At 44.4% G+C, this 18,624-nt stretch overlaps 5 non-coding genes across 5 annotated transcripts; all 5 read right to left on the bottom strand.

Moving 5' to 3' along the window:
• Positions 1-4,166: 4,166 nt before the first annotated feature.
• Positions 4,167-4,240, bottom strand: trnat-ugu (transfer RNA threonine (anticodon UGU)). Its single transcript has one exon. It is a non-coding gene; the product is annotated as a tRNA-Thr (tRNA).
• A 451-nt stretch (positions 4,241-4,691) lies between these two features.
• Positions 4,692-4,764, bottom strand: trnak-uuu (transfer RNA lysine (anticodon UUU)). Its single transcript has one exon. It is a non-coding gene; the product is annotated as a tRNA-Lys (tRNA).
• A 1,599-nt stretch (positions 4,765-6,363) lies between these two features.
• Positions 6,364-6,435, bottom strand: trnak-uuu (transfer RNA lysine (anticodon UUU)). Its single transcript has one exon. It is a non-coding gene; the product is annotated as a tRNA-Lys (tRNA).
• A 9,360-nt stretch (positions 6,436-15,795) lies between these two features.
• Positions 15,796-15,869, bottom strand: trnat-cgu (transfer RNA threonine (anticodon CGU)). The gene has a single exon. It is a non-coding gene; the product is annotated as a tRNA-Thr (tRNA).
• A 451-nt stretch (positions 15,870-16,320) lies between these two features.
• trnak-uuu (transfer RNA lysine (anticodon UUU)) lies at positions 16,321-16,393 on the bottom strand. Its single transcript has one exon. It is a non-coding gene; the product is annotated as a tRNA-Lys (tRNA).
• Positions 16,394-18,624: the final 2,231 nt, after the last annotated feature.

Below are 18,624 nucleotides of genomic sequence, written 5' to 3'. Positions count from 1 at the left end.
TCTGTCCTTAAGGCGGTAGAATCGCACGATTATCGCCCTCAGTGGCTCTCCCGCTTTTGGTCTTCTCGCCGGGATCCGATTTGCCCACTCCACCTCCATGGGGCCCGCAGGGGCCTCAGCACCCATCAGTGAGCTCAGCATCTCACTTGCGTACGCTCCACAGTCCACTCCTTCCACACCCTCCGGGAGACCTAGTATCCTGAGGTTCTTCCTTCGTGCTCCATTTTCAAGGGCCTCAATCCTGTCAGCACACTTTTTATGAAGTGCCTCGTGCGTCTGAGTCTTGACCGCCAGGCCCAGGACCTCGTCCTCAATACCTGACACCTTCTGCTCCACCACGCGAAGTTCAGTCTCCTGGGTCTTTAAAGTCTCCTTAAGCCCCTCAATTGCCTGTAACAACGGGGTCATTACGTCCTTCTTCAGCAGGTCCACGCACTGTCTCACCACCTCGTCCTGCTCAGGCCCCCATGTCACCTGTGGTTTCTCCGCCGCCATTTTGTTCCACTCCCTCTGACCTTCTGGCTGCAGATTCTTCGGGCTGTAGACGCCGCCGCCGGTTTTTCCCTCCGTCGTTCGGGGGGGACTCCCTTCCCTCGCGCCTCGCACCGGGTTTTTCGGCCGCCAAAGTCCCCGTTGGGGCTCTTAAAAGAGCCCGAAGTTCCGTCGGAGCTTGAGCCGCCGAAACGTGCGGCTAGCTCATCCCTGCCGCAACTGGAAGTCGGCTCAGTACTGGTTTAAGTTGGTGCTGTGGCTTAGATTGTTAAAGCGCCTGTCTAAGTAAACAGGAGATTCTAAGTTCAAATCTCAGCAGTGCCTTTATACCTTTACGTCAAAACAAGTAACCTGTTATGAAAAGATCCCAATTTAATGGTGAATGCAGAGTTTATTGGCAAAATCTCCATGGCACTAACCTTGAAGGTGCCCTCCCTACTCTTAGACTAGGGAAAGAGTAGGACCAGTCAAGGACAGGGATGGGAAGTTGTGTGTGGAGTCTGAAGAGCTAGGTGAGATACTAAATGAATATTTTTCGTCAGTATTCACTCAGGAAAAAGATAATGTTGTGGAGGAGAATGCTGAGACCCAGGCTAATAGAATAGATGGCATTGAGGTACGTAGGGAAGAGGTGTTGGCAATTCTGGACAGGCTGAAAATAGATAAGTCCCCGGGTCCTGATGGGATTTATCCTAGGATTCTCTGGGAGGCCAGGGAAGAGATTGCTGGACCTTTGGCTTTGATTTTTATGTCATCATTGGCTACAGGAATAGTGCCAGAGGACTGGAGGATAGCAAATGTGGTCCCTTTGTTCAAAAAGGGGAGCAGAGACAACCCCGGCAACTATAGACCAGTGAGCCTCACGTCTGTAGTGGGTAAAGTCTTGGAGGGGACTATAAGAGACAAGATTTATAATCATCTAGATAGGAATAATATGATCAGGGATAGTCAGCATGGCTTTGTGAAGGGTAGGTCATGCCTCACAAACCTTATCGAGTTCTTTGAGAAGGTGACTGAACAGGTAAACGAGGGTAGAGCAGTTGATGTGGTGTATATGGATTTCAGCAAAGCGTTTGATAATGTTCCCCATGGTAGGCTATTGCAGAAAATACAGAGGCTGGGGATTGAGGGTGATTTAGAGATGTGGATCAGAAATTGGCTAGCTGAAAGAAGACAGAGGGTGGTGGATGATGGGAAATGTTCAGAATGGAGTTCAGTTACAAGTGGAGTACCACAAGGATCTGTTCTGGGGCCGTTGCTGTTTGTCATTTTTATCAATGACCTAGAGGAAGGCGCAGAAGGGTGGGTGAGTAAATTTGCAGACGATACTAAAGTTGGTGGTGTTGTCGATAGTGTGGAAGGATGTAGCAGGTTACAGAGGGATTTAAATAAGCTGCAGAGCTGGGCTGAGAGGTGGCAAATGGAGTTTAATGTAGAGAAGTATGAGGTGATTCACTTTGGAAGGAATAACAGGAATGCGGAATATTTGGCTAATGGTAAAGTTCTTGGAAGTGTGGATGAGCAGAGGGATCTAGGTGTCCATGTACATAGATCCCTGAAAGTTGCCACCCAGGTTGATAGGGTTGTGAAGAAGGCCTATGGAGTGTTGGCCTTTATTGGTAGAGGGATTGAGTTCCGGAGTCAGGAGGTCATGTTGCAGCTGTACAGAACTCTGGTACGGCCGCATTTGGAGTATTGCGTACAGTTCTGGTCACCGCATTATAGGAAGGACGTGGAGGCTTTGGAGCGGGTGCAGAGGAGATTTACCAGGATGTTGCCTGGTATGGAGGGAAAATCTTATGAGGAAAGGCTGATGGACTTGAGGTTGTTTTCGTTGGAGAGAAGAAGGTTAAGAGGAGACTTAATAGAGGCATACAAAATGATCAGGGGGTTAGATAGGGTGGACAGTGAGAGCCTTCTCCCGCGGATGGAAATGGCTGGCACGAGGGGACATAGCTTTAAACTGAGGGGTAATAGATATAGGACAGAGGTCAGAGGTAGGTTCTTTACGCAAAGAGTAGTGAGGCCGTGGAATGCCCTACCTGCTACAGTAGTGAACTCGCCAACATTGAGGGCATTTAAAAGTTTATTGGATAAACATATGGATGATAATGGCATAGTGTAGGTTAGATGGCTTTTGTTTCGGTGCAACATCGTGGGCCGAAGGGCCTGTACTGCGCTGTATCGTTCTATGTTCTATGTTCTATGTAATCATTCAATCTTTGCTCACAGACATCGCTGACAAACATGCAAAATGTTCCTACTGGATTTCCTGAGGTCAAACCTGTCGTGCATTCAAAGGAAAATACTGCACATGTTGTGAATCTGCATGAGAAACTAAAAATGATTCGATTCAAGCTCATAAAATTTGAGGATGTCTGCGGAGCCAGACACAAAGATAATGTTTTTACATCAACTGAAAATCTAGCAAAAATTCTTGAAAATTCTGGACGGCTGTTGCAATTTGGCAAACACGACGTTGTCACGGTTCTTCCACTTTCCATAAAGCATCCTGCATTCTTTATTTTTATTTCCGACCGTTCATTGGGAAGCAAACGCCTTGAGCCAAAATCAAAGCCCTGACAAGGACTTGAACCCTGGACCATCAGATTGATACTGATGCTCTACCAACTGAGCTACCAGGGCCCAATGTAAAAATGTTCTCATAGCTCACTTCAAAGTCTCATATTGTATCTTTTGAATTTCCTTCACTGGTCATTCAGCCTCTCCAGCTCATTTCCCTCGCAAGCAGACTGGCAGCCTCCCTTTGGTTTCCTTTCTCAAATTCTTCAACTTGGACTCGCATTTCACCAATGACCTGTGATGTGACAACTGTTGTTACCCAGGGACATGCACTGGGACTTCAAGACATTGAAGATTACGGTTAGTTCGCTGAGATATGAGTGGGAAGCTACAGAGCTACAGATTGTATTTTAAGAGGGGGAATAAAGGGTGTCATCTGTTGTTTGTTGTGGCAGAGTGTGAACGCAAGTAAGCTCATCTAGAAAACGAACAAATTATGCAAATCGCAAATTTCAGGGTGGCAATAGATCTGTCAACACCACATCTTCATGGAAAATGCCCAACAATTTATCCCGCCCGAATCGTTCTTGCTAACATGCAGCAACATATATCGTCCAATAAAAAAGCAAATTACTGCGGATGTGAAATCTGAATTAAAACAGGAAATGATGGAAAATCTCAGTGGGTCTGGCAGCATCTGTGAAGAGAGAACCGAGCTAACGTTTCGAAGTTGGGTCACTCTTCATCAGAGTAAATCATTTAATCATTCAATCTTTGCTCACAGACATCGCTGACAAACATTCAAAATGTTCCTACTGGATTTCCTGAGGTCAATCCTGTCGTGCATTCAAAGGAAAATACTGCACATATTGTGAATCTGCATGAGAAACTAAAAATGCTTGGGTGAAAGCTCATAAAATTTGAGGATGTCTGTGGAGCCAAACACAAAGTTAATGTTTCAAATCCGTGTGATCCTTATTCAGAGCTGAAGCAAGGTTACATGCAATGGAGTGGATGAGGAAAATGGAAGTTGCGTGAAAAATGGGAGATATGGAAGTTTGACGTAAAACAGGGGAAAGCAACCTTGAAGGTCAGTACCATTAAATGAGAAGCATTCTTCACAGGCTACATGCTTTGACCTGAATGTACAAAGGTACTGCTGAGATTTGAACTCAGGATCTCCTGTTTACAAGACAAGCGCTTTTACCATCTAAGCCACAGCACCAATCTGCCAGACTTTTTTGCAAGTGTAGAACAGATTTCAATTGTTTTGATTAAACATCAGTATTGTTGATTTCTCCTGACTTTGAGAGTGCAAATTAAAATATTCATTGTCACTGGGCTTTTGAAACTGTAAAGATTGCAGTTATTTCTGAAAGTTATTAATTTAAAAGCAGTTCTGCAGGAAAGGAGCATACAAACAGGAAATATTTTGCGAATTGGTAAGTGATTAAACATGGCCAGAAAACTATAGTGGTATAATGCAGGACAAGACCAGGAGAGAGTTTAAACATCAACTGAAAATCTAGCAAAAATTCTTGAAAATTCTGGACGGCTGTTGCAATTTGGCAAACACGACGTTGTCACGGTTCTTCCACTTTCCATAAAGCATCCTGCATTCTTTATTTTTATTTCTGACCGTTCATTGGGAAGCAAACGCCTTGAGCCAAAATCAAAGCCCTGACAGGGACATGAACCCTGGACCCTCAGATTAAAAGTCTGATGCTCTACCGACTGAGCTACCAAGGCCCATTTCAAACTTTCTCACAGCTCACATCAAAGTCTCATATTGTATCTTTTGAATTTCCTTCACTGGTCATTCAGCCTCTCCAGCTCATTTCCCTCGCAAGCAGACCGGCAGCCTCCCTTCGGCTTTCTTTCTCAAATTCTTCAACTTGGACTCGCATTTTACCAATGACCTGTGATGTGACAACTGTTGTTACCCAGGGACATGCACTGGGACTTCAAGACATTGAAGATTACGGTTAGTTCGCTGAGATATCAGTGGGAAGCTGCAGAGATACGGATTGTATTTTAAGAGAGGGAATAAAGCGTGTCATCTGTTGTTTGTTGTGGCAGAGAGTGAACGCAAGTAAGCTCATCTAGTAAAGTAGCAAATTATGCAAATCGCAAAGTTTCAGGGTGCAAATAGATCTGTCAACGGCACATCTTCAGAGAAAACGCCCCATCCTTTATGCCGCCCAAATCGTTCTTGCTGACATGCAGCAACATATATCGTCCAATAAAAAGGCAAATTACTGCAGATGTGAAATCTGAAAAAAAACAGGAAATGATGGAAAATCTCAGTGTGTCTGGCAGCATCTGTGAAGAGAGAACCGAGCTAACGTTTCGAGGCTGGGTCACCCTTCATCAGAGTAAATCATTTAATCATTCAATCTTTGCTCACAGAAATCGCTGACAGACATTCAAAATGTTCCTTCTGGATTTCCTGAGGTCAATCCTGTCGTGCATTCAAAGGAAAATACTGCACATGTTGTGAATCTACATGAGAAACTAAAAATGATTAGATTAAAGCTCATAAAATTTGAGGATGTCTGTGGAGCCAGACACAAAGTTAATGTTTCAAATCCGTGTGATCCTTATTCAGAGCTGAAGCGAGGTTACATGCAATGGAGTAGATGAGGAAAATGGAAGTTCCGTGAAAAGTGGGAGATATGGAAGTTTGAATCAAGTTTGACATAAATCAAGGAAAAACAATCTTGAAGGTCAGCACCACAGAAATGTTGTCAACATTTTCTGTGTTCACCATTAAATGACAAGCATTTTTCACAGGCTACATGCTTTGACCTGAAAGTGTAAGTGTATTGCTGAGATTTGATCTCAGGATCTCCTGTTTACAAGACAGGCACTTTAACCATCTAAGCCACAGCACCAACCTGCATAACATGTTTGCAAGTGTAGAACAGATTTCAATTGTTTTGATTAAACATCAGTATTGTTGATTTCTCCTGCTGACTTTGAGAGTGCAAACTAAAATATTCATCGGCACTGGGCTTTTGAAACTGTAAAAATTGCAGTTATTTCTGAAAGTTATTAATTTAAAAGCAGTTCTGCAGGAAAGAAGTATACAAACAGGAAATATTTTGTGAATTGGGAAGTGATTAAACATGGCCAGAAAACTACAGTGGTATAATGCTGGATAAGACCAGGAGAGAGTTTTTACATTCACTGAAAATCTAGCAAAAATTCTTCAAAATTCTGGACGGCTGTTGCAATTTGGCCAACACGACGTTGTCACGGTTCTTCCACTTTCCATAAAACATCCTGCATTCGTTATTTTTATTTCCAACCGTTCATTGGGAAGCAAACGCCTTGAACCAAAATCAATGCTCTGACAGGGACTTGAACCCTGAACCTTCAGATGAAAAGTCTGATGCTCAACCGACTGAGCTATCAGGCCCCATTTCAACAATTCTCTCATAGCTCACGTCAAAGTCTCATATTGTATCTTTTGAATTTCCTTCACTGGCAATTCAGCCTCTCCAGCTCATTTCCCTCGCAAATGTTGAATCCCAAATTTCTTTAACCGTCAGTCTGGCCTCAATAAAAGTCGAGATGAATTTGCAGTTATAACATTAGTTATTTTATTCAGCTTGCAAGCTACCTAGTCCACAGTGATACAGATAACATGTTGCTCTCTGCAGCCCCGGGAACTAAGTGAATGTCCCAGACAAAGAGATCAGTACTGATACATTCAAATGGCATCAAGTTTCACATACTCGACACCCATAGGTCATCCTATGTCCCTCCTGACTTGTTTGATCTATTCTGATTGGCTCACTTCCAATCCCTTTCTCCGGCCCCTATCAATTCAACATCACTCTCATAGACACACCTCTTCCTGCTTTTTTCCATGCGGTCTAAAATCCTTTGTCTCTACTTGCCAGAATCAAAGTGGCTTATTTCTACATTACATTAACTAATATCTCTAAAGTAACTATTTTATATCACATTCGTCATTCCCTCCTTTTATCATTCCATGATAACCGAACTATCCAATCCATAGCTACGGTTCCTCATCTAAAAAGACCTGTCGCTGCATTTCCAATTCCTGTCTTAGCCCCCCTTCATCTGCTTCACCCTCATGGATTTTAACAGTTAAAATTTTTGGGGCGGTGATCTGATCCAGTGCACCCCGCATTCTACCCATCACACATTTAAGGATGGCCAGGCCCACAAAGATGCAGCCGATAGCTACCACTCGATACATGGCCATATTTATCAACCAGTCCTTCCAACCTCCAAATCCCCAGTTACCCCAAGAGCCAGGATCCTGCATACCGTCCAAGTGATCCCGTATGCGATCCATAAATTTAGTGATGTTAGCAGTCAAGTCTTGAACTCCCACGATACACTTGCCCTGCACTATGGCGCATACCCCACCCTCACGGGCCAGAAGATAGTCAAGAGCATACCGGTTCTGCATTGCAAACAACCGTAGCTGAGACAACTCCTTGGTTATTGCCCCGAGGGCTCCCAAGGTTTCATTTCCCAAGATGGTAAGGCCGCAAATAAAATAATTCCGATCACTGACAGCCAAGGAACCCCCCACACCTCCCAGTGTCAATACGCCCAGAATGCCCCACCCGGCTGAGTGGCCCCGGTTGGGTGCAAGATCCTGAGGTTTTTTCCAGTTCTCGCAAAATTCAGCAGAGACTGCCCAGCGTGCTAACTGATTATGCAGGTTCCACGCCGAAGGGCAGGGGACTGTGGTAGGGACTAGAGTCCCTATAGCAATTCGGCGGGGAAATGGGGGTGACAAAACATTGGTCGCTGTACCATTAAATAAAAAGTAGTATCCTTGCTCCGTGTGCAGGCTAGCATCACAATCAGCATATCGGGTGCGTAAGGACCCTCCAGTAGCCCAGTTTATCCAACTTTGAAACGCCCATTCGGGCCGCCTAGCAATGCGGAAAGCCCTAGTCCCAACAGTGATATGAGAGACATTCGCCCAGCCACAAAGGAGCTGGAGGCCGGCGTTCAATGGAACGCAAGTGTTGTTGTAACAAACGCATTGGCCAGACGCCTGGGTGATATGGCACCTCCTGTCCGTACAGGTGGGAAACAGACATGTTATATTTGTGTCCACCTCTACCAGCAAACAGCCGTATCCTTCACTGCTGAAGCAATTCTCGTACGACCGGGAATCCCTATTGGGAGTGAAGTGGCTAGGTATGTACGCCCTCCACCGTCGCAGCCTATCGTACTGTGAATGGGAATTATCCCGAGGAAGGGGAAGGCAAATAGCCGGTGGTGCTGAATCCGGATCGAAAGGAAGAGTGACCTGATCGGGCAGTGGCTCGGAATGCTGACAATGAACCACCGTTTGGGGAGTGCCCCAAAGCGGTGAAACAGAAAATAACCTAGACACCGCTGCGGGGTTTGGGTAGCAGACAACCCGTCCCTGGCCATACAAGCGGTGGTAAATCTGGTAGAAGAGATTCATACTACCCGGGTTTTCCTCAGTTTGGCCTTTAATTAACTTAAGTGTATCTCCCGGTAACCTACGTTCTAGCTGTACTTCCCTTCTCATACGCCCCGTCCTCTCTCTAGTCCCTTTCACTTTCTCATAGCCTCTTCCTACGCTCTCCTGACGGCCTGATTTTACCTTTATTGCACCACTCTTAACACATCCAAAATCGAATTTACATGTATTCCAAAAACAAGGCAATGTCCATATAATGTTCCCTTCCCATCGCCGGGACCGGTGCAACTGCTTCATGACTCCTGCATTCTCCTTAACTTTGATGACCTTCCATGAGTCGATACCATGTCCTCGTATATGGGGGCAGCGAAGAACATCACCTTTGCAGAGGTGATGTAACCTTGTAGATTGGTTGGGGCTACACAGATACATAATATTCCCCTTTTCCATGTCCATCGCCAATAACACGCCAAGCGAAGTGAGGCCAAATATCATACAGACGATGCGTAGCCACTCCATCATGCTCCACACCTGTAAAATAGCACTGGAGAAGGGAGGCAGTTTAGTATCCGACCTTTTACAGTAGTGGAGATGGACTCAATTTACAGTGATGTAGGTGGACCCAAGCACTTCGCCCCTCCACTTTAACTGCTGTGGGGGTGGTAAGGAGAACTTGGAAGGGCCTGTCCCATCGCGGCTCCGACCCCTTCCTAGTCCAATTTTTGACCATGACATAACTACCGGGCTGGACTGAAAGTGAGCTAGGTACTGGGGGCGATGGCTGGTGAGCCGCGTGGACCTGGCCATGGAGTTCCTTGAGCACTTGCGTGAGGGCTAGAACATAGGTGGTCATCTCTTCAGTCATCTGATGAAACTGAACCAGTCTGGGAACCTGCAGGCTCCAGGGAGTTCTTAGAGGCCTGCCATAAAGAATCTCGGCGGGAGAGAGCCGGGCCGGTCCCGCAGGTGTAACCCGCAGCTGGAAGATGGCAACGGGGAGCAACTTAAGCCATGTCAGTCCCGTGTCTGCTCTTAATTTAGCCAATTTAGTTTTGAGGGTCTGATTGTGTCTCTCAACCAACCCGGCCGCCTGCGGTCTATAAGCACAGTGTAACTGCTGGCGTATGCCCAACTGTGAGCAAAACCCCTTGTTAATTTGTCCAATCTTTTGAATTTCCTTCACTGGTAATTCAGCCTCTCCAGCTCATTTCCCTCGCAAGCAGACCGGCAGCCTCCCTTCGGCTTTCTTTCTCAAATTCTTCAACTTGGACTCGCATTTTACCAATGACCTGAGATGTGACAACTGTTGTTACCCAGGGACATGCACTGGGACTTCAAGACATTGAAGATTATGTTTAGTTCGCTGAGATGTGAGTGGGAAGCTGCAGAGATACAGATTGTATTTTAAGAGCGGGAAGAAAGGGTGTCATCTGTTGTTTGTTGTGGCAGAGAGTGAACGCAAGTAAGCTCATCGAGTAAAGTAGCAAATTATGCAAATAGCAAAGTTTCAGGGTGTAAATAGATCTGTCAACGCCACATCTTCATGGAAAACGCCCCATCCTTTATCCCGCGCAAATCGTTCTTGCTGACATGCAGCAACATATATCGTCCAATAAAAAGGCAAATTACTGCAGATGTGAAATCTGAATTAAAACAGGAAATGATGGAAAATCTCAGTGGGTCTGGCAGCATCTGTGAAGAGAGAACCGAGCTAACGTTTCGAGGCTGGGTCACTCTTCAGCAGAGTAAATCATTTAATCATTCAATCTTTGCTCACAGACATCGCTGACAGACATTCAAAATGTTCTTACTGGATTTCCTGAGGACAATCCTGTCATGCATTCAAAGGAAAATACTGCACATGTTGTGAATCTGCATGAGAAACTAAAAATGATTGGATTAAAGGTCATAAAATTTGAGGATGTCAAACACAAAGTTAATGTTTCAAATCCGTGTGATCCTTATTCAGAGCTGAAGCGAGGTTACATGCAATGGAGTAAATGAGGAAAATGGAAGTTGCGTGAAAAATGGGAGATATGGAAGTTTGAATCAAATTTGACATAAAACAGGGGAATGCAATCTTGAAGGTCAGTACCACAGAAATGTTGTCAACATTTTCTGTGTTCACCATTAAATGAGGAGCATTCTTCACAGGCTACATGCTTTGACCTGAATGTATAAAAGTACTGTTGAGATTTGAACTCAGGATTTCCTGTTTATAAGACAAGCACTTTAACCATCTAAGCCACAGCACCAATCTGCGAGATAAGCTTGCAAGTGTGGAACAGATTTCAATTGTTTTGATGAAACATCAGTATTGTTGATTTCTCCTGCTGGCTTTGAGAGTGCAAATTAAAATATTCATCGGCACTGGGCTTTTGACACTGTAAAAATTGCAGTTATTCTGAAAGTTAATAATTTAAAAGCATTTCTGCAAGAAAGAAGTATACAAACAGGAAATATTTTGCGAATTGGTAAGTGATTAAACATGGCCAGAAAACAACAGTGGTATAATGCAGGACAAGACCAGGAGAGAGTTTAAACATCAACTGAAAATCTAGCAAAAATTATTGAAAATTCTGGACGGCTGTTGCAATTTGGCAAACACGACGTTGTCACGGTTCTTCCACTTTCCATAAAGCATCCTGCATTCTTCATTTTTATTTCCGACCGTTCATTGGGAAGCAAACGCCTTGAGCCAAAATCAAACCCCTGACAGGGACTTGAACCCTGAACCATTAGATTAAAAGTCAGATGCTTTACCGACTGAGCTACCAGGGCCCAATATAAAAACGTGCTCATAGCTCACTTCAAAGTCTCATATTGTATCTTTTGAATTTCCTTCACTGGTAATTCGGCCTCTCCAGCTCATTTCCCTCGCAGGTAGACTGGCAGCCTCCCTTCGGCCTTCTTTCTCAAATTCTTCAACTTGGACTCGCATTTTATCAGTGACTTGTGATGTGACAACTGTTGTTACCCAGGGACATGCACTGGGACTTCAAGACATTGAAGATTATGTTTAGTTCGCTGAGATGTGAGTGGGAAGCTGCAGAGATACAGGTTGTATTTTGACAGAGGGAATAAAGCGTGTCATCTGTTGTTTGTTGTGGCAGAGTGTGAACGCAAGTAAGCACATCGAGAAAACTAACAGATTATGCAAATCGCAAATTTCAGGGTGTAAATAGATCTGTCAACGCCACATCTTCATGGAAAACGCCCCATCCTTTATCCCGCCCAAATCGTTCTTGCTGACATGCAGCAACATATATCGTCCAATAAAAAAGCAAATTACTGCGGATGTGAAATCTGAATTAAAACAGGAAATGATGGAAAATCTCAGTGGGTCTGGCAGCATCTATGAAGAGAGAACCGAGCTAACTTTTCGAAGTTGGGTCTCTCTTCATCAGAGTAACTCATTTAATCATTCAATCTTTGCTCACAGACATCGCAGACAAACATTCAAAATATTCCTACTGGATTTCCTGAGGTGAATCCTGTCGTGCATTCAAAGGAAAATAATGCACATATTGTGAATCTGCATGAGAAACTAAAAATGCTTGGATGAAAGTTCATAAAATTTGAGGATGTCTGTGGAGCCAGACACAAAGTTCATGTTTCAAATCCGTGTGATCCTTATTCAGAGCTGAAGCGAGGTTACATGCAATGGAGTAGATGAGGAAAATGGAAGTTGCGTGAAAAATGGGAGATATGGAAGTTTGAATCAAGTTTGACATAAAACAAGCGAAAACAATCTTGAAGGTCAGTACCACAGAAATGTTGTCAACATTTTCTTTGTTCTCCATTCTTCACAGACTACATGCTTTGACCTGAATGTATAAAAGTACTATTGAGATTTGAACTCAGGATCTCCTGTTTACAAGACAGGCGCTTTAACCATCAAAGCCACAACACCAATCTGTAAGACAGGCTTGCAAGCGTGGAACAGATTTCAATTGTTTTGATTAAACATCAGTATTGTTGATTCCTCCTGCTGATTTTGAGAGTGCAAATAAAAATATTCATCGGCACTGGGCTTTTGAAACGGAAAAATTGCAGTTATTTCTGAAAGTTATTAATTTAAAAAGCAGTTCTGCAGGAAAGAAGTATACAAACAGGAAATATTTTGCGAATTGGGAAATTATTAAACATGGCCAGAAAACTATAGTGGTATAATGCTGGATAAGAACAGGAGAGAGTTTTTACGTTCACTGAAAATCTAGCAAAAATTCTTGAAAATTCTGGACGGCTGTTGCAATTTGGCAAACACGACGTTGTCACGGTTCTTCCACTTTCCATAAAGCATCCTGCATTCTTTATTTTTATTTCCGACCGTTCATTGGGAAGCAAACGCCTTGAGCCAAAATCAAAGCCCTGACAGGAACTTGAACCCTGGACCCACAAATTAAAAGTCTGATGCTCTACCGACTGAGCTACCAGGGCCCATTATCAAAATATTCCCATAGCTCACATCAAAGTCTCATATTGTATCTTTTGAATTTCCTTCACTGGTAATTCGGCCTCTCCAGCTCATTTCCCTCGCAAGCAGACCGGCAGCCTCCCTTCGGCTTTCTTTCTCAAATTCTTCAACTTGGACTCGCATTTTACTAATGACCTGTGATGTGACAACTGTTGTTACCCAGGGACATGCACTGGGACTTCAAGACATTGAAGCTTACGTTTAGTTCGCTGAGATATCAGTGGGAAGCTACAGAGATACAGATTGTATTTTAAGAGAGGGAATAAAGGGTGTCATCTGTTGTTTGTTGTGGTAGAGAGTGAACGCAAGTAAGCTCATCTAGTAAAGTAACAAATTATGCAAATCGCAAAGTTTCAGGGTGTAAATAGATCTGTCAACGCCACAACTTCATGGAAAACGCCCCATCCTTTATCCCGCCCAAATCGTTCTTGCTGACATGCAGCAACATATATCGTCCAATAAAAAGGCAAATTACTGCAGATGTGAAATCTGAATTAAAACAGGAAATGATGGAAAATCTCAGTGGGTCTGGCAGCATCTGTGAAGAGAGAACCGAGCTAACGTTTCGAGGCTGGGTCACTCTTCAGCAGAGTAAATCATTTAATCATTCAATCTTTGCTCACAGACATCGCTGACAAACATTCAAAATGTTCCTACTGGGGACTTCCGGTGATGGCGGGCGGGAGGCGGCCGCACAATGGAGAGCCCCCGCTCGGGAACGGCAATTTCAGGGCTTTAAGCCCAGTCCCAAGGTCCGCGGAGGCGGCAGAAGAAGGGAGAAGGCACGGAGGAGGCACTGAGAAGACACAGGAGGAAAAAAAGAACAAAGAAAAATGTCGAGGGTGAGCAGAAAAACGGCCGAAAAAAAACCAGTTGGAGGTCCGTCGGGGAGTGGAAAGGTCACCACGGGGTCACCAGGAGAAATGGAGGCTGGAGCACCAGGGAAGGCCGCACTGCTTACGGCTGAAGAAATAACCAAGGTGATGGCTGCGGAATTTGAAAAGCAGTTGGCGCAGATTGCGAAATGCATGGAGATGGTGAGGAAGGAGATGAGGGAGGTTTTGAGTGTGCTGGTGGAGGAGGCGGTTTCCCCAGTGAGGACGGAGGTGGCGAGCGCAGTGGCGGAGGTGCGAGAGCAAGGAGAGGCGCTGAAGGAAGTGGAGGAGACGTTATTGCAGCACGGTGATCAACTTGCCTCGGTGGGGAAAGAGATGCGGAAGGTGACGGATACTAACAAGGATCTGCGAGGAAAAATGGAAGACCTGGAAAATAGATCCAGGTGACAGAACTTGAGGATTCTGGAGCTGCCCGAAGGAGTTGAAGGACCGAAGCCGACTGAGTATTTTGCCGCGATGCTGGCAAAACTACTGGGGGAGGGAGAGGACCCCTCCCGATATGAACTGGATCGGGCTCATCGGTCGTGGAGGCCTGTACCAAAGGCGAGTGAGCCGCCAAGGGCAGTGACTCTGTGCTTCCGTAAGTACAGTGTGAAAGAGAAGGTCCGGAGCTGGGCCAAGCAGAAGCGGGTGGTGCAGTGGGCTGGAGCTGGTATGCGTGTATACCAGGACTTTACGGTGGAGCTGGCAAGGAAGCGGGCTGCCTTCAACCGGGTGAAGAGGGCACTGTACGTTAGCAAGGTGCGGTGCGGCATTGTATATCCAGCGAAACTGAGGGTGACTTATAAGCTCAGGGACTTTTATTTTGGAACGGCGGAAGCAGCGGAGGAGTTTGCGAAAGCAGAAGGACTGTGGCAGAACTGACAAACTGAGGAATGGCCATGTGCCGATGTAACCTCATGACTGTATTTTCTTCTTTTTTGTATCACTGCGCGCGAGTGTAGAGATTAAAGGAGCCAAGGTGGTATACATTTGGACGAGGGAAGGGACGGGACTTTCACTCGAAATGAGAGTTCTTTGGGGTGTAGGTGGATATGTGGGGTTTGTGTGCTAAAAGGGGATCTTCGGGCTTTCCTGGGGCCGGGCAATTGGGAAAGGGACCCGGGCAGGGGCCTCCACGCTGGCCGGTTTAAGCCGGCCAGTGAACGGGAGTGAGGTGGGGGGAGGGGCTGCGGCCATCGGAGCCTGGCAGAACAGGGTCCGAGTGGTCGAGCCGGGGTGGAAAGTTGGGGGGAAGGAACCGAGGGTAGGGGGAGGAGTTTTACAAGAGGCAGTGGACGGGAGGAGCTGGAGACCGGGGGCGTCGGTAGGGGGGGCGCGGGGGCGGGGGGTGGGGTGCTGTGGGGGCGGGGGGGGGCTGCTGTGTAACATTAAGGGTGACTATGGGTAATCCCTGATTTATTTCTGTCATTTGTTTATGTAAACATGCGGGTTGAGGATTGGGGGTTGGTGGGTAGATGGGATCGTTGTTGTTATTATGGGGATTGACATACCTTGCTGATTATTGTTTATTGTTGATGGATGTAAATGTGGGAGAAAATGTGAAAAAGGAGGAGAATTTTTTTAAAATGAAAAAAAAAAATGTTCCTACTGGATTTCCTGATGTCAATCCTGTCGTGCATTCAAAGGAAAATACTGCAGATGTTGTGAATCTGCATGAGAAGCTAAATATGATTGGATTAAAGCTCAGAAAATTAGAGGATGTCTGTGGAGCCAGACACAGAGTTAATGTTTCAAATCCGTGTGATCCTAATTCAGAGCTGAAGCGAGGTTACATGCAAAGGATTAGATGAGGAAAATGGAAGTTGCGTGAAAAATGGAAGTTTGAATCAAGTTTGACACAAATCAAGGGAAAGCAATCTTGAGGGTCAGTATCTCAGAACTGCTGTCAACATTTTTTGTGTTCACCATTAAATGAGGAGCATTCGTCACAGGCTACATGCTTTGATCTGAACATATAAAGGTACTGCTGAGATTTGAACTCAGGATCTCCTATTTACGAGACAGTCACTTTAACCATCTAAGCCACAGCACCAAACTGCAAGACAGCTTTGCAAGTGTAGAACAGATTTCAATTGTTTTGATTAAATTTTGTATTGTTGATTTCTCCTGCTGACTTTGAGAGTGCAAACTAAAATATTCATCGGCACTGGGCTTTTGAAACTGAAAAATTGCAGTTATTTCTGAAAGTTATTAATTTAAAAGAAGTTCTGCAGGAAAGAAGTATACAAACAGGAAATATTTTGCGAATTGGGAAGTGATTAAACATGGCCAGAAAACTCCAGTGGTATAATGCAGGACAAGACAAGGAGAGAGTTTTACATTCACTGAAAATCTAGCAAAAATTCTTGAAAATTCTGGACGGCTGTTGCAATTTGGCAAACACGACGTTGTCACGGTTCTTCCACTTTCCGTAAAGCATCCTGCATTCTTTATTTTTACTTCCTACCGTTCATTGGGAAGCAAACGCCTTGAGCCAAAATCAAAACCCTGACAGGGACTTGAACCCTGGACCCTCAGATTAAAAGTCTAATGCTCAACCGACTGAGCTATCAGGGCCGACTTCAAAAATACTTTCATAGCTCACGTCAAAGTCTCATATTGTATCTTTTGAATTTCCTTCACTGGTCATTCAGCCTCTCCAGCTCATTTCCCTCGCAAGCAGACCGGCAGCCTCCCTTCGGCTTTCTTTCTCAAATTCTTCAGCTTGTACTCGCATTTTACCAATGACCTGAGATGTGACAACTGTTGTTACCCAGGGACATGCACTGGGACTTCAAGTCATTGAAGATTACGTTTAGTTCGCTGAGATATCAGTGGGAAGCTGCAGAGATACAGATTGTATTTTGAGAGAGGGAATAAAGCATGTCACCTGTTGTTTGTTGTGGCAGAGTGTGAACGCAAGGAAGCGCATCTAGTAAAGTAGCAAATTCTGCAAATCGCTAAGTTTCAGGGTGTAAATAGATCTGTCAATGCCACATCTTCATGGAAAACGCCCCATCCTTTATCCCGCCCAAATCGTTCTTGCTGACATGCAGCAACATATATCGTCCAATAAAAAGGCAAATTACTGCAGATGTGAATTCTGAATTAAAACAGGAAATGATGGAAAATCTCAGTGGGTCTGGCAGCATCTGTGAAGAGAGAACCGAGCTAACGTTTCGAGGTTGGGTCACTCTTCATCAGAGTAAATCATTTAATCATTCAATCTTTGCTCACAGACATCGCTGACAGACATTCAAAATGTTCCTACTGGATTTCCTGAGGTCAATCCTGTCGTGCATTCAAAGGAAAATACTGCACATGTTGTGACTCTGCATGAGAAACTAAAAATGATTGGATTAAAGCTCATAAAATTTGAGGATGTCTGTGGAAGCCAGACACAAAGTTAATTTTTCAAATCCGTGTCATCCTTATTCAGAGCTGAAGCGAGGTTACATGCAATGGAGTAGATGAGGAAAATGGAAGTTGCGTGAAAAGTGGAAGATATGGAAGTTTGAATCAAGGGAAAGCAATCTTGAAGGTCAGTACCAAAGAAATGTTGTCAACATTTTCTGTGTTCACCATTAAATGAGAAGCATTCTTCACAGGCTACATGCTTTGACCTGAATGTATAAAGGTATTACTGAGATTTAAACTCAGGATTTCTTGATTACAAGACAAGCGCTTTAACCATCTAAGCCACAGCACCAATCTGCAAGACAACTTTGCAAGTGTAGAACAGATTTCAATTATTTTGATTGAACATCAGTATTGTTGATTTCTCCTGCTGACTTTGAGAGTGCAAATTAAAATATTAATCGGCACTGGGCTTTTGAAACTGTAAAAATTGCAGTTATTTCTGATAGTTATTAATTTAAAAGCAGTTCTGCAGGAAAGGAGAATACAAACAGGAAATATTTTGCGTATTGGGAAATTATTAAACATGGCCAGAAAACTATAGTGGTATAATGCTGGATAAGACCACGAGAGAGTTTTTACATCAATTGAAAATCTAGCACAATTTTAGAAAATTCTGGACAGCTGTTGCAATTTGGCAAACACGACGTTGTCACGGTTCTTCCACTTTCCATAAAGCATCCTGCATTCTTTATTTATCATTTCCTACCGTTCATTGGGAAGCAAACGCCTTGAGCCAAAATCAAAACCCTGATAGGGACTTGAACCCTGGACCCTCAGATTAAAAGTCTGATGCTCTACCGACTGAGCTATCAATGCCCATTCCAAAAACTTTCTCACAGCTCATTTCAAAGTCTCATGTTCTACCGACTGAGCTACCAGGGCACATTACAAAAATGTTCTCATAGTTCAGTTCAAAGTCTCATATTGTATCTTTTGAATTTCCTTCACTGGTCATTCAGCCTCTCCAGCTCATTTCCCTCGCAAGCAGACCGGCAGCCTCCCTTCGGCTTTCTTTCTCAAATTCTTCAACTTGGACTCGCATTTTACCAATGACCTGTGATGTGACAACTGTTGTTACCCAGGGACATGCACTGGGACTTCAAGACATTGAAGATTACGTTTAGTTCGCTGAGATATCAGTGGGAAGCTACAGAGATACAGATTGTATTTTAAGAGAGGGAATAAAGGGTGTCATCTGTTGTTTGTTGTGGCAGAGTGTGAACGCAAGTAAGCTCATCTAGTAAAGTAGCAAATTATGCAAATCGCAAAGCTTCAGGGTGTAAATAGATCTGTCAACGCCACATCTTACTGGAAATCCTTTATCCCGCCCAAATCGTTCTTGCTGACATGCAGCAACATATCTCGTCCAATAAAAAGGCAAATTACTG

Source organism: Scyliorhinus torazame, chromosome 4 (assembly GCF_047496885.1).
Source record: "Scyliorhinus torazame isolate Kashiwa2021f chromosome 4, sScyTor2.1, whole genome shotgun sequence".
NCBI lineage: Eukaryota > Metazoa > Chordata > Chondrichthyes > Carcharhiniformes > Scyliorhinidae > Scyliorhinus > Scyliorhinus torazame.
The sequence above is the reverse complement of the archived record's forward strand: the minus strand, read 5'-3'. Positions and strand labels throughout refer to the sequence as shown.